This window comes from Odontesthes bonariensis, chromosome 6 (assembly GCF_027942865.1).
Source record: "Odontesthes bonariensis isolate fOdoBon6 chromosome 6, fOdoBon6.hap1, whole genome shotgun sequence".
Classification (NCBI taxonomy): domain Eukaryota; kingdom Metazoa; phylum Chordata; class Actinopteri; order Atheriniformes; family Atherinopsidae; genus Odontesthes; species Odontesthes bonariensis.
The window spans coordinates 18,002,797-18,016,112 of NC_134511.1; positions in this window are offsets into that span (position 1 = coordinate 18,002,797).

A 13,316-nucleotide genomic window follows, 5' to 3' on the forward strand; every position below is an offset into this window, starting at 1 on the left:
ACACATAGTTTGTGCTTGGAACGTAGGAAAGGGAGAACATCCTGCACGAGACTCAAAGCCATTGGCTAATCAACAGAGCCATGATCACCAGGTGTTGGAGCAAGTGTTGGAGCTCTCGTGCAAGGGCCAGTAGCCTATCGCATTAAACCTTTTCTTGTAGCGACAGAACTTTGCCCATCACCATAAATTCCGAGTGAATTAACATTATAACCGTTTTCCATCACATGTGTGAATTATGATTGACGATGTTTGGCACTATAAAACGTGACTTCAACTCGGGGCGAATCTCCCTGATGGATGGGGGGAGTTTAATGATTGTCTGTTATGTTTATGTGTGTGCTTTTTGGTTGTGGAGCGGGGAGGGATCAAAGATAGCGGGTGGGTTAGTGGCTTCACCCCGGCACTGATTGGGAACACGCTGTTGCTGATTGCAGGTGATTACGGCGTTTGGGAGCGAGAGGAGAGAAATAGAGGTTCAGAGTACATGGGAAGGAGCCGGACGCTTCACGTCGAGTTGCACTCACGGTTGGGGTGGTGGGTGCCGTTCGTAGCTGTTTAGAGCTGCCGGCGGTGAAGACAGTCAGCGGGCGTGAGGTGAGTTAGGGCCGGGCATTGTAGGAGTGCATATTTGGGAATGTCAGAATCCTGCGGTCTGAGCTGGTTACAAAGTTGCATGATGACAGCAGCGGTAGTCTATCACCGCTCAAAGTGTGGTCCACGGAGCTCTTCTTTTTCTTCTTCTTCTTCTTCTTATTATTATACATATTTTATTTATGTCAGTCCAGAGATATTCGGGGCTGAAGCCTCGAATGACCAGGTCTCTCGACGCCCCTGATTTTCCAGTGCATGGTTTAGGTCTATCGTCATTTTTAGCCACTGGGGGACCGCAGGCAGGCTAGAAGAACTCATATTAATGTTAAACAACCTTAAAGGCCATGGGACCTTTAAAGGACTTTGGGAAGGATTCCATTTTTATTTTATAGATTTTTGTGCGCTTAAGTTTGTAAAACAGAATAGAATCAGCTATTAATTTTACATACATTTTACATTTATGCCATCACAAGCTCACACACTTATATAAACACTTATACCTTCATAGTAGTCATTGACCACATGTTCAAAGTGTCAGAAAGCCTGATGCTGCTGCTGTACACAATGCAATGTGTATCATGTAAGTAGATAAGTTGTCACTCCAGCTGCTTTTATTCTGTTGGCACAAATATGAGGATGTGGTTAAATCATGGCTTCAGGGACTGCAGACAGGACGACTGATGATACCTGCATTAAACCAGGGGGTTCGGCAGGTATATGCAGGTAGACTGTCAGATAGCAAGGTAGATGGATTGTTATCAGCTATACACTAATGTGTGTTGCAAGTGCAAACAGTCAAGATAGGGCAGGAAATGAATAGACCTACTGCTGAAAGCAAGTTCTGTTTTTGTTTAAACACATTCAAGATTCTGCATCCACATGTATGTTTGTACAAAAGCACAAGTGTGTCCTTTATTTGACATGAACAGGTGTGTGTGTGCGTTTGTGTACACGTATATATTTGCAGTACTTTTGCAACTTAGTCATTCTAAGAGGGTACCAGTAAATTTGTGATGGCAGCAGTGGGGCAATTGATTGTTCTTTTTTGTTGGTCGTCATTTGGTGGTAAATGGGAAATTACCGTTGGCTTCATTTGGTGTAGAATATTGATGGATGTACATCCACTGTGCAAGCAAGCAATGGTTCGCATTGGTTTACTATCCTTAAAGCTGTTGGACATTTCATTTACCTGATTATGATTTTAAGGGACTTAATTTTTTCTTTGCTAATTTTTTTATGTTGTCTGACCATTTCACCACCAAACTACTTGTGTACTGAAGACTTATTCTGTTTTCATGTTTTGTCAGAAAAGCAATGAATTCATATTTAATAAACAGTGGTATCAAGTAGTATAACTTACCGTTAGCATAGAGAATGAAAATGCACAACCAGTACCAAAAAATATCTGTCCTATTCCCTTTGATTGGGTCAAATGAATAACGTAAATGGTGAAAATGCAGCAGAATTGTGAGATCGTATTAAAAGTTGAATTCAAGTTGTTGTTTTGCTGCAATAAATAAGGAACTCCCAGCATCCAACTATCCATTCAAACTGAAATGTATTTAAATCCAAGCCCATGCCCGATGCTGTCATATCTGTGACGTGTGGAATTAGCGTGGACTTGCTTATGAGTTTTCTGAGAATAACCTCCAGAAGAAAAAAACAAATCATTAAAACTAGCTTTTGCAAACATTGCCTTGAGTCTGATCGTAATACGTTGACATTGAAGACCGAGGCAAACTTGAGTGGGACAAAGGCACTATATAAAAAACTTTTCTCACGTACTTTACTAAACTATTATGGCATGACATTTTCACCAAGGAAGTGAAAATAGTCTCTTGACTGTTTTATATTTTCTTTTTTGGCATTGGGATGTCCAGGGTATAATTGGTATGACACAAGATACAATATTCATAAAATATATCTGTATTTAGGGAAAATCGCTATAATGGTTAGTCCAGTTTGACAACCACTCTTGTATTTTCATCTCTTTTCCTCTCTGCTGGAAGTTTCCTTTCATCCAATTGCCCTGCAGCTTTCAGGGAGGCTCCAAAATCTGCCCAGACACTGCAGGCAGTTGCTGTGGGTAATTTAACATAAAGCACATTCATCTGCATTTTCTGAATGAGCCATTCAACATTATCCTACGCTTGCTAAAGGGCTCAAATGCTGTTGACATTTTCAGAATGAAAGAATAATATTATTGTTGTCTTTTTGCATTTCTTGACATCATTACATTTAGCAACAAACAACTTTTTCATTACAGCTAATAACTGTGTCTGCAATAAACAAAGAGCAAACAAAAGGATTCAGAATTAAATTAATCGTCATTCTCATTTCTGGAGCACCCCTCACACTAATTAGGGATTGTTCACTGGTTGTGATAGGAGACAATGACAACCTGATCAGAGCTGTCACTCTGGATCAACCTGACATGTTGCCTTGGTAACAGGGGTCAGTGGGTTTGTGGGGTGTGTGGCGGTTGTAAAGAGATACAAGCTGGGAGTCAGGCTTGCAAGAGTATTTTATGAAAAGAGTTTAGATTAAAAAAAGGACTTCTTCTCTGAAGGTCCTTGTTGCATTAAGGATGCTTAAAAATGCTATTTGCCATGTATCTTAATCCACCCCTCTGGTAAGACTTCATTTATCCTAATTTATCTCCATTACCTGGATTTTGCAAACATATGACTCAACTCTTTAAAGCTTTTAACCGCTTGATCTGTGTACTTTCCATGATATTTTCAAGGCTGAGGCTTCATCACACCAGAATGAGCAGATTTGCATAAGTCTCCAATAGCCCTGTGTAAATATCATGCTGTTGTTCAGCTCTGAATGACTCCTCTGTGTCAACAAACTGCAGCCCTTTCCTGGAGAGGCCTTTTTGTTGTAATAAATCAGCATGGATGAAAACAGGCCTATAAATGGCTCTTTAGGTGGTGAAAAATCTGTTTGCCTCCCTCGGACGTATCAGTCCACCCAGAATGCTCTTTTTATGAGCAGAGACATTTGGGTGAAGTGTGTCACTCTTTATGTCTTGGCAAAAATCCACACCCGTCTAGTTCAAAAGCTTCTTATTTTTTGTCTCCACAAAAGCGGCCCCATCCATTCTTCATCACAGTCTTACATGTTTGAAAGGGCCTGGCTCAGATATCTAGACAGGAGTAACAGCTGTCACTAAGCGCCATCGCTGGCCCCTACTCTGCGCCATGTGGGGACCCAAAACTCTGTGTCCATCACTGTCTCCATCTCACTGTCTAGCCCTTCGAGTGGTTGTCGCTGGCTACTTTCCCCATCTGTCTTTCTCTTCCTGTTCATCTATCTGTTTACCCTTTACCCTTTGTTTCCACTAATTATACTGCTTCTAATTTTGCATTTAGGAAGAAAAAAAAAGGTTCTTCCTTTTGATTTTGGAAAGAGATGCACAAGGAAAATGAAAATGACCCAGGAGGTGGGATAAAGGAGAGGAGCAGGCCATTCATTCACTAAGGCAAAAGACGGGGCCACACATCCTCTTGGCACACACACACACACATACACACACACAACACACTCCACCCTGTCTCTAATCTGCACTGTTCCACCCTGAGGGCCTGAAGCTGGGGCAGCTGCTACTGATGGAGCCAGAGAGCCAGCTGTCCTTAGACATATACACACTCACACACACACACACACACACACACACACACACACACACACACACGCTTCCACTCATTCATCTCGGACAATGGATCCACAATAGGAGTGTGTGTGGCTCATGATTGTGGAGTGTGCCATGGTCATAAGCAGGGGGGGCTTCACAGTCTGTAAAGTGTTTTTTATGTTCGCTTTGTGTCTCAGCAACAGTTGGCAGCACGTGTGTCAATGTCACGCCTCTCCGCTTTATCATCCATGAAGAAGAGGGTTTAGGGTGACCTGGGACAAAAACACTGACACACTTAACAGCAACGTATAGAGTTGTCTGCAAGCACCCAAAGGTGAGGTGCAGTGAAACAGTATGATGAAGTCTAAAACTCATCCAAAGCAGAAAAACACGTGCACACTGTTTGCACTGCTTAGTTTTGTGATTTCATCATGTTGCGACATCAGCTACAGACCCATGTCAGTTTCCAGTCTTTTGACATCCTTAAAAAAAACATGGAAGGCTTTGTTCTGTAACACACAAATCTTGTGTAAATTTAGATTGCTCTGCATAGTAACAGCAATAAAGTTAGGATTAGCAAGCAAGGGCATTTAGATTTGGTATATTTGACCATAAAGAAAAAGTTCTTAGTAGAGCTTCAAAAACAATACATCAATGGATTCAAATCCAGCCTCTGATTGGTTTATCTCTATCTCCAACTGCTTCGGTTTCTGGCTCCAGCTGCTATTGGTTACCCCTGACTTTGTACCATGGATTGGCTCAGCTGCTTATTGCATTCAGCCTCAGCTGGCTGATTGGTGGAGTATTACTGAGGCAATTGGTCTGATTTGCCCTTGTTGTGCATTCGTTGGTGTTTTCGATAAACCCCAGCTGTTTGGGAGGCAATGTGTTTATGTGGAGACTGATTTACTTGAGTGGGTGAATGAGGAGGGATAGATGTGTAGTTAGCAAGTTAAGGGCCATATGGCTGATGACACATACACATGTGTCTTGTACACACACACACACACACATAAGCACACCTGACGGCTGCCTCACACCTGCTGCACTGACTATGGTTGAGTAAGATCTAGATCAAAAGAAACAAGCCCTCGGGGCCTTATGTGTGCGTGCATTTATGTGTGTTTGCTTGTGTCTGTTTAAACACCTTCACTGCTTCTGAATATATTCCAACAAAGAGAGTTGTATTTGAATGAAAGACTCATGTCTGGCTTTGCCAAGAGATAAAGCTGAGAGAACTTTCAAAGGGCATACAGTAATATGGCACGAATACTCCACACTGCAGAATATACATACACAAACACACACCAAATTCACACTCACATGGCACATTTAGCCTGAAAAGAAAAGGAGGAGGATGGGAGGGAGGATGGGGATGGGAGTGAAATTGCACAGTTCAGTGTAAGAAGTGAGGGAGAATTGTTGATAAAAAAGTGTAGTAAGACATTGTGAATGACGGATTCAGAGTTTATCATAGCTTTAAATTTGGGAATGGATTTTTCTCAGTGTGACTTTTTTTTAAAGACTGGAGATACCCTTTTATTTGATTCTGGAAAGAAAGTTCCACACACCCACCTGAGCACAAATACGCAACCAAAGGAGGACGCTCAAATGCTTGGTTCTTTCGGTTCACCCACAAAGGCAACAAAGACCGTCTTTGTCACTTTCCACATCAGACGTCATAGACACGCATTGCTCTGCGACTGTGGATAAAGCTTGCCAACATGGAGTCCCCGAGTACAGTGTATCTGCATATTAGTGACCTACACCCATACAGCAGACAGTACTAGATACTGTACAAGAAATGATTATTCAGTGAAGACAAACAGCAAGTGCAGAATTTCCTAGTTATACCTCTTTGCATAGAGCATGCACACATTCACAGACACACACATTCATGCACAACTCACAAACCTACAGATTGCCTTTGACTCAGTAGCTGAGTGAGATCTCTTGTCTGTGGCTGACTACATGTCTGTGAGCTCATATCCATGTCTGCGTTTGTTTGCAACAGAAACAAATTGGGTAAGTGTGCAATAGTTGCTGGGTAGAGTTGAGGACACGGCTGAGGAGTCTGCTGTGGAGGAGTCTGCTGTGGCTGTCCACCCCCTTTCATTGTTTCATGCAACTGCCTCTTTGACACTCTGCTGTAAGACCAGGACAAAGAGGCACTCTAGATTCATATTGGATTAAAGAAAGAGAAGGTTTATATGAGGAAAAATAGGTTTTCTGGTTTGGGCAACTTCCTTCATGTTTTATTTTTCTTCTTGCACCGCATTATGCCTTTCTCTTACAAATGTGGCAAAGCAGCTGGACCTGGGTTCAATCCTTCCTGACAGCCACCATTCAGACTCCTGAAGTGGCCTTAAGCAACACACTGCAGCCCCAGGGTGCTCTTCTCAAATTCATTTCAACTCTCAGTGTAGAGATCAATCGAGGATTACTTTGCCTGTGCTGGATGAACTAGCACTCATTTACCACATCCCTGTTTTCCAGTGATTAGTCAAATACGATTGCACTCACATGCTCTGTAGCTAGCAGTTCAATTTAAAAAAAAAAAGGCTATAAAAAAGAATAAGGGGGGGTGGAATTAGTGACTCAGTGGATTACTGATTAGATTACTTCTCTTCATCCCTAGGGGCACACTGATCTGAAGAGCTGGTGGATTTAAGACAGAAGGAAAAGAGGATAGACAGAAATGACAAAGAAACTGTTTGAAGGAAACCATCAGCAAAACGCACACTTGCATACAGATACGCATAGACACAAAACCAGACATGCACGGTAACGCACTATTGAGCAGCTATTGTTTACTAGCTGCAGCTGCATCCTGTGTGGCAGGTAACACATGGCTCCTACTTTGGATTGGTTTTCACTCACATACATAAACACATATGCACACAAAAGACAGCAAAAACCTAGCCCTCCCTTGCAGTCTTTGGCTTTACAGCTCTGTCAATGCTTAAAAAAATGTTTGCAGATCAGTGGTACTCTACACAATTACAACAAATACACCAGTTACAAATTTAAAAAGTAAGATATCGATAATAAGTATTTTACATGTATATGCATATCATAATTCATGACTAATGATAATGAGATATGAGTAGACATTCTTGTATTTATGAGTCTTTAAGTTTGCACACCAATCCCACGTGTACCTTGATCTTTGTTTGTGTTCATAAATGTGAGTTTACAATCCATAATACCTGAGTAGAGTGCAGAGAGATAGCTTCTGTTTTTTATGTTCACACTGATAAAGTGAGTGTTAACTGGAAAATAGAAAGATCCTGTCGGTAAAGGAACCTAAAACAGGTGCCAGAACCAGCAACTATCCTCTGTCATAACAATAACAGCTGTATAAGATACACATGACCACATGCACACTCGTACATGTACACAAACAAAAAGGACGACACACTGGGGATTCCTCTTTGAGTGTCGCAGCTGCTCATGACCGCACAATCTGTGTATGACAATAAGATCAAGAGATGAAAATCCTTCAAATTTCTCTGGAACAACAATTAATTGAAATCAGTCATTAGGAGTATCATCAGCACTACCACCAAAACACAGGCACGCACGCGTACACCCACACCCACAAGTACACTTCTAATAACATTTGGGGATTTCTAATTGGCTTAGAGGTGCGTTTGTTTGATCCTGACATTATTGCCATGCCGTGTTTTTTCTTCCTCAAGTGAGCTGATTAAAAAATCTCCCCGTCAACATGCTATCAGATAGAATGAAACTGTTTGATTAATTCACACACACAAACACACATGGCATAATCCCTCTCTTGCTATTGGCTGCCGTAGGAGCCCTGTTTCCAAAGCAACACAGGAATGCCGTTTGTGTGGAGCCTCCCCTTTCAGGAAGGAACCTCGTGTAAACAAGCCTGACATGTGCCGCATTGTATGCCTCATCTGACTCCGTAGTAAACAGAGTGTGACTCTGCGAGCTGGCTGACTGTGGCTGACCTCTAGGATTACATGTTATTTTGCTGGCTTTGACCACTTTGGATATTTGCTGGTCTGAATGGGAAAAATTTCAAGTAGAAAAACATGTCAGAAAACATGAAAGAAAACTTGATAGATTTGTGTCCCACAGTGTCCAATGCAGTCCTATGTGAGGGTGGAAAAGCAGATGCATCATGCCGTAGCCCCGCCGACCTGATGTCACATCTACTCCACTTGTAATTTTACAATTTGTGTTTACTTATGCTGCCCAGTTAATGCAATATGGTATTTTCTTTGCAGGGCAGAGACTAAAGGTAACCAAAGTTCCAACCGGATGCGCATAACAGCTCATAGATATAACAATGGCATGGTCTCAGTGGACCATAAAGTCTATCTCTATAAGTGAAAACAGAAGGGGGAGAATAACAAGGTTATTTAAGTACAAAACAGCAGATGAACACATTCGCAGCAGTGATGAAACTACACACTGAGACACCTATCCGATTGAGCAAGAGCTCCCAACAACCAATCAGATTTCTGTTACCAACAGCAACACTTCATGTTTACGCCTGCCCCTGGCTAATCCTGCCTTCTGATTGGCTGCCACATGGGTTCTGGAGCACCCCCCCCCCACTCCCCTTTCCTGTTTTCCCTCTGCGCACCCCTCCATCACTACAGATTAAGTGACACCGGCAAAACAAAAAGCTTATTTTTGTTTTTCATCATTCACAGAACACCCACACAAACACAGCACTTGTTTGGATGTAAAGGTATCTGTTTCATAATTGCACATAGAAATGAGGAGGTACAAAGACATGAGTGTGTGAGAGGGGAGGAGGGGTAAAGTGCAGCACTGTTGCCATGCACCCCTACTAGACTGTGTTACTGGGTTAAGTATGGTATGTTGCTATGAAAAAAAACCTACTGTAAGGATGAGGGGCAATTGCATCACTCTCTTGAAAAGTCCTTGAAAAACTCTTCTCTGTCCTTCAAGAGCCTTGCAAAATTTGATTGTACTCTCTAGCTATCCGCTGGGAAAAATTTTAAATGAAATGAAGCACATGAAGTTACACAATGCAAACCTGTAAATGTTCTCTTTTGCATCAAAGAGGCTCCAACTGCTCTCAGTTGGATTTTAGTTTTTCGTCTTGTTTTTTTTTTTTTTTTTGTACTTTTTTTATTATTGTAAAAAAACATTCATGATCTGTTTTTATCGGCTGCACAAAGTCTCAGTGTTCCTCTTTGCTGCTGGCACGAGAGGCAAAGTGTGTGAACATAATGTTTGTTTTGATCTGTCAGTCAGTGTTCAGAGGCTGTTGTTGGAGTGGAGGCACCATCAGATAAGACATGTTGCCAAGAGCATGGTCAGTCAGTCCAAACTTGCCGTTATTATGTAATAACTTGGTAGTTCAAGGAGTGTGTTTTTTTCAACTCCTAAGAAAGCATGTGAGTACCACATGCATTCAAAACTGAAAACATGTTGTGGTCAGTTTCATGTTTATGTATTTGACTGAGGTTTGAACAAGATGAAAGACTGAATCACGTGCTTTTCTTGTTGTGCATTTCTCTTTGTGTTAATATGTATGTGCACAGTTTGAGAGTACTTATAATCTATCATTACTGATTTACACACAGTCAGGTGGAGACACCATTTCAAAGAAAGTCAACTTGTTTGTGCATGAGCATGAGGCCATCGTGGTGAGCTGCTGCATCATCATTCCCCTTATAGCCCTGAACTGTAATCGAGTGACGACATAGCACAAGCAAACAAGGCTTTCATCAGGGATCCTCCTTTGCTCTTTTCTGTACTCCTCACTCTGCTCCCTCTCTCCTATTCCCTAAATATCCTGTCGTCTTTACTGCCCTCTTTTTTCCAATCTTTTACTCTTGCGCTCCGTGTGAAAGCGTGCAACGTTTTGTGGCTGCTCAAGTTCTCTGAAGTTTTCTTACACATGTGCTCTGAAAACTGGGGACTGCCCACTGTCTCCACTCACTCGCCATTTCTGCACCTTCCATTGCCTGCCTGCTTTTTACTATCACGCTTGCTACACATTTGCCACTGAATTAGATAATCCCCATGGGTAAGAATAAGTGTTACTGTTCATCAGCATCAGTGCAATGGAATTTGGAATTTAGACCCTCCATGCTATGCATCTGTCTCACTCTGTTTTATCTTTCCTTGAATCGACACTATCAGCCTGATTGCCCTCTTTGTCTGTGTGCCAGGGCAGAGCAACAATTCTACTATCTTCTCCACATTTCATTTGAATGTCTAATTGTCTGTTCGTATCAGCACAAACAGCGGCGTTGGTTTGTTCCTACTCCTCCTGCCTGGACTTCTATGGCTGTGCCTTCCGGCCTGCTGCACTACTTACCCACTGCAAGTTATGAGAGGGGATTCCTGGCATGGCTCAGAGTACATGTGGTTCTGGAAGGATAAGCTCAGCTATGTCAGTAATGTGTCAGCCCCAGCGAGGTTACAGTCTGCTCCCCATATTTAGCAAACCACTTAGCATTGCCCCATCTCGGCCAGACTGGCAGCCCAAGTAAAGCATGAATAGAATCCAGAGGCAAACAGGGGATAAGGGAAAACATGTGAGGGAAAAATTAGGTGCATTCTTACATTCATCAAATGCCATTCTCTTTAGTTGGTGATAACAAACTTGGAGGTCTATATTTGATTTTTTTTTCCGCTTTCATTTTCTATTCTCCTCCCTCCTCTTTTGTCCTCTGCTTGAGCAAAGGGAGTGAAACTTGCCCTGAAGTAGACTGGCATAATTATATCTCTCATTGCAACTTACATAAAGAGGCCAACCAAAAAGCCAAAGACCAAAAGTGTCCACAGTTTTAGAAGAAAAAGGCAATGGGTGTGCACAGATAATCTTTTTCTATGATATTATATACTCTGCACTAAGAAATGTCACCTTTCAAGCAGTCGACTCATTGAGCTGGTGCTGAACAAACAGCCTGATGCAATCCCATGGCAATTACAGACATGCCTATTTGAAAACAAACATCCAAATGACTATATCCCACACAAATAGTGGAGGGATTCTAAATATAAATATCTCAGCCCAGTTGATATATCTATCACAGTTGATTTACTGTTTTTGTCAGAACCTGTAGAATACCACTTGGTATTAAAAGCAGTTATGTTTGTGTCACCTCAACTGCAGTGACCTGCTGTGTGTGTGTCACTCTATCCCCCAAAGAGACACGCTGAATCTCTACTGTGTGGGTCAGGTTTGTGTGCTAATATGTGTGTCTGTAACCTGGTCACCCTCCCCTTGGCTTACAAACACCTGTTTTGCTCAGTTTGATTATAGGCTCTGCAGAAAGACAACTATGACCTTTACTTCTGATCTGAAAGGTCTGGATCATGTGATCTCATCGGTGCGGTGTGGTCATCCCTGGAGCACAGGTGTGTGGACATACGTGAGCTTCAAACTTTACCACTACCTCAGCCTTACTCAAAACCATAAATCTCAAAACTGCCTAGATGAAGTCATGCTGACAGACTGATGCTATTTCCTCATAAACAGGGGCCTAGGTGTGTGTGTGTGTGTGTGTGTGTGTGTATACTTGTTGATAAAAGAATCACCTTAACCACCGCAGCAGTGAGAAATTCCCTGTGCCGTGACTCTAAGAACATCTGAAAGCTGCATATTGTGCTGGCTCACCGCATTGTCTCTGAGGAGTGAGCTCACAGTGAGCAGCAGCAGAGGCAGCGAGGGTGCAGCTTGTCTCTCCAGTGTGTGACACATACCCTGTAGTTCGATGAAAGACACCCAACACCAGCCGTCAAATCCAGCTATCTCTCCCAACTGCCTGCAAGTGGCAGCTGGGCCATGATCTCATGGTGACAGTCTGGCCACGCGAGAACAGGAGCTGGGTGGGGTGAGAGCGAGGGGATGCTGCCTGCCAGCTCATCATGTAATCTCATCCTGCTCTGGTTACAGTAAGTGAAATGAAGCAGGAATGGGAAGAAGGAGCCACACTTAGCCAAGAACGTAATGGCTCTGGGAAGGGCAGAGTATCTCTATAAGGCATTAAGCATTTACAGTTAAACCATGAGTCTGGGAATATTTCAGCATCCAAATATGGAAACATCTACTGTAACATTTCACCAAGCGTAAATGAGAAAAGAGCACAGTGGGGTTTTTTGATTGCACTTGACAAATAAACAAAATGTCAGTTTTAGAGTGCACAGTCTCCTCTTTCATTGGGATGTAAACCAATGCATTCAATATCAGCACTGCCTACATCATGTGTTCAGCAGTCATCAATTTGTTACTGTTCACAAAAGGTACATTATTAACAGCCAACAATGTTGCCTGGTAGTTTCACGTATATATTTATCAAATTTATTTGTTTCTCATTGACAGAAACATTATAGTATGCTGTGTGCCTTTCAAAATAAAAGAAGTCAAACAATTTGAGAGTCAAGTGCATTTTAAGTTGGCTACTGATCTAAATTTGAGCTTTTAAAAAAAAAAAAAAACTTCCAATTATTGCTGCTCTTAATTATCATGCATCAGCTGTTGTCTATTCAATATATGAGAAAAAACAGAAAAGAAACAAAGTACTGTTGGATATTTAAGCTATGGCAGCATTGTGGCTTCCATTCTGGGAAACAGAGTCGCACTCCCTTTCTGTGTTTTGTAACCCAGGCTTCTGTCTCCTGTGTTGCAGCCCCCGGGTCACCTGTGTGTGCAGTTTAGAGCCTATGATTTTCTCTTGTGCAGTTTGCCACCCTCCAAATTTTCCTCATTGAAAGAATTCACATTAGTCGGCCAACAAGGCCTCCCACAAAGAGAGGGATAAGTCCAGGGTCAATGTTTTTCATACTATTTTGAGATGGCTCCTCATTTCGAGTGGCATTCACATAGCCTTTCGTTGTCTGCATGTTACATTTTTAAAAAAAACAGCAACAACGGATGGGCAGTACATCTTGAAAATGAGAGGTGTTGATGAAGATTTGGATCGTGCAACAAGGTAAGCCCACCTTTTTCTTTCAGTGAGTCATTAAAAGATTTATGTTAGCGGAATACGTTTCCAACATTTGCAAGGACATGCATGTTTGCCCAGTGGTTCCACCAAAGCACGTTCCAACTCAACACCATTTT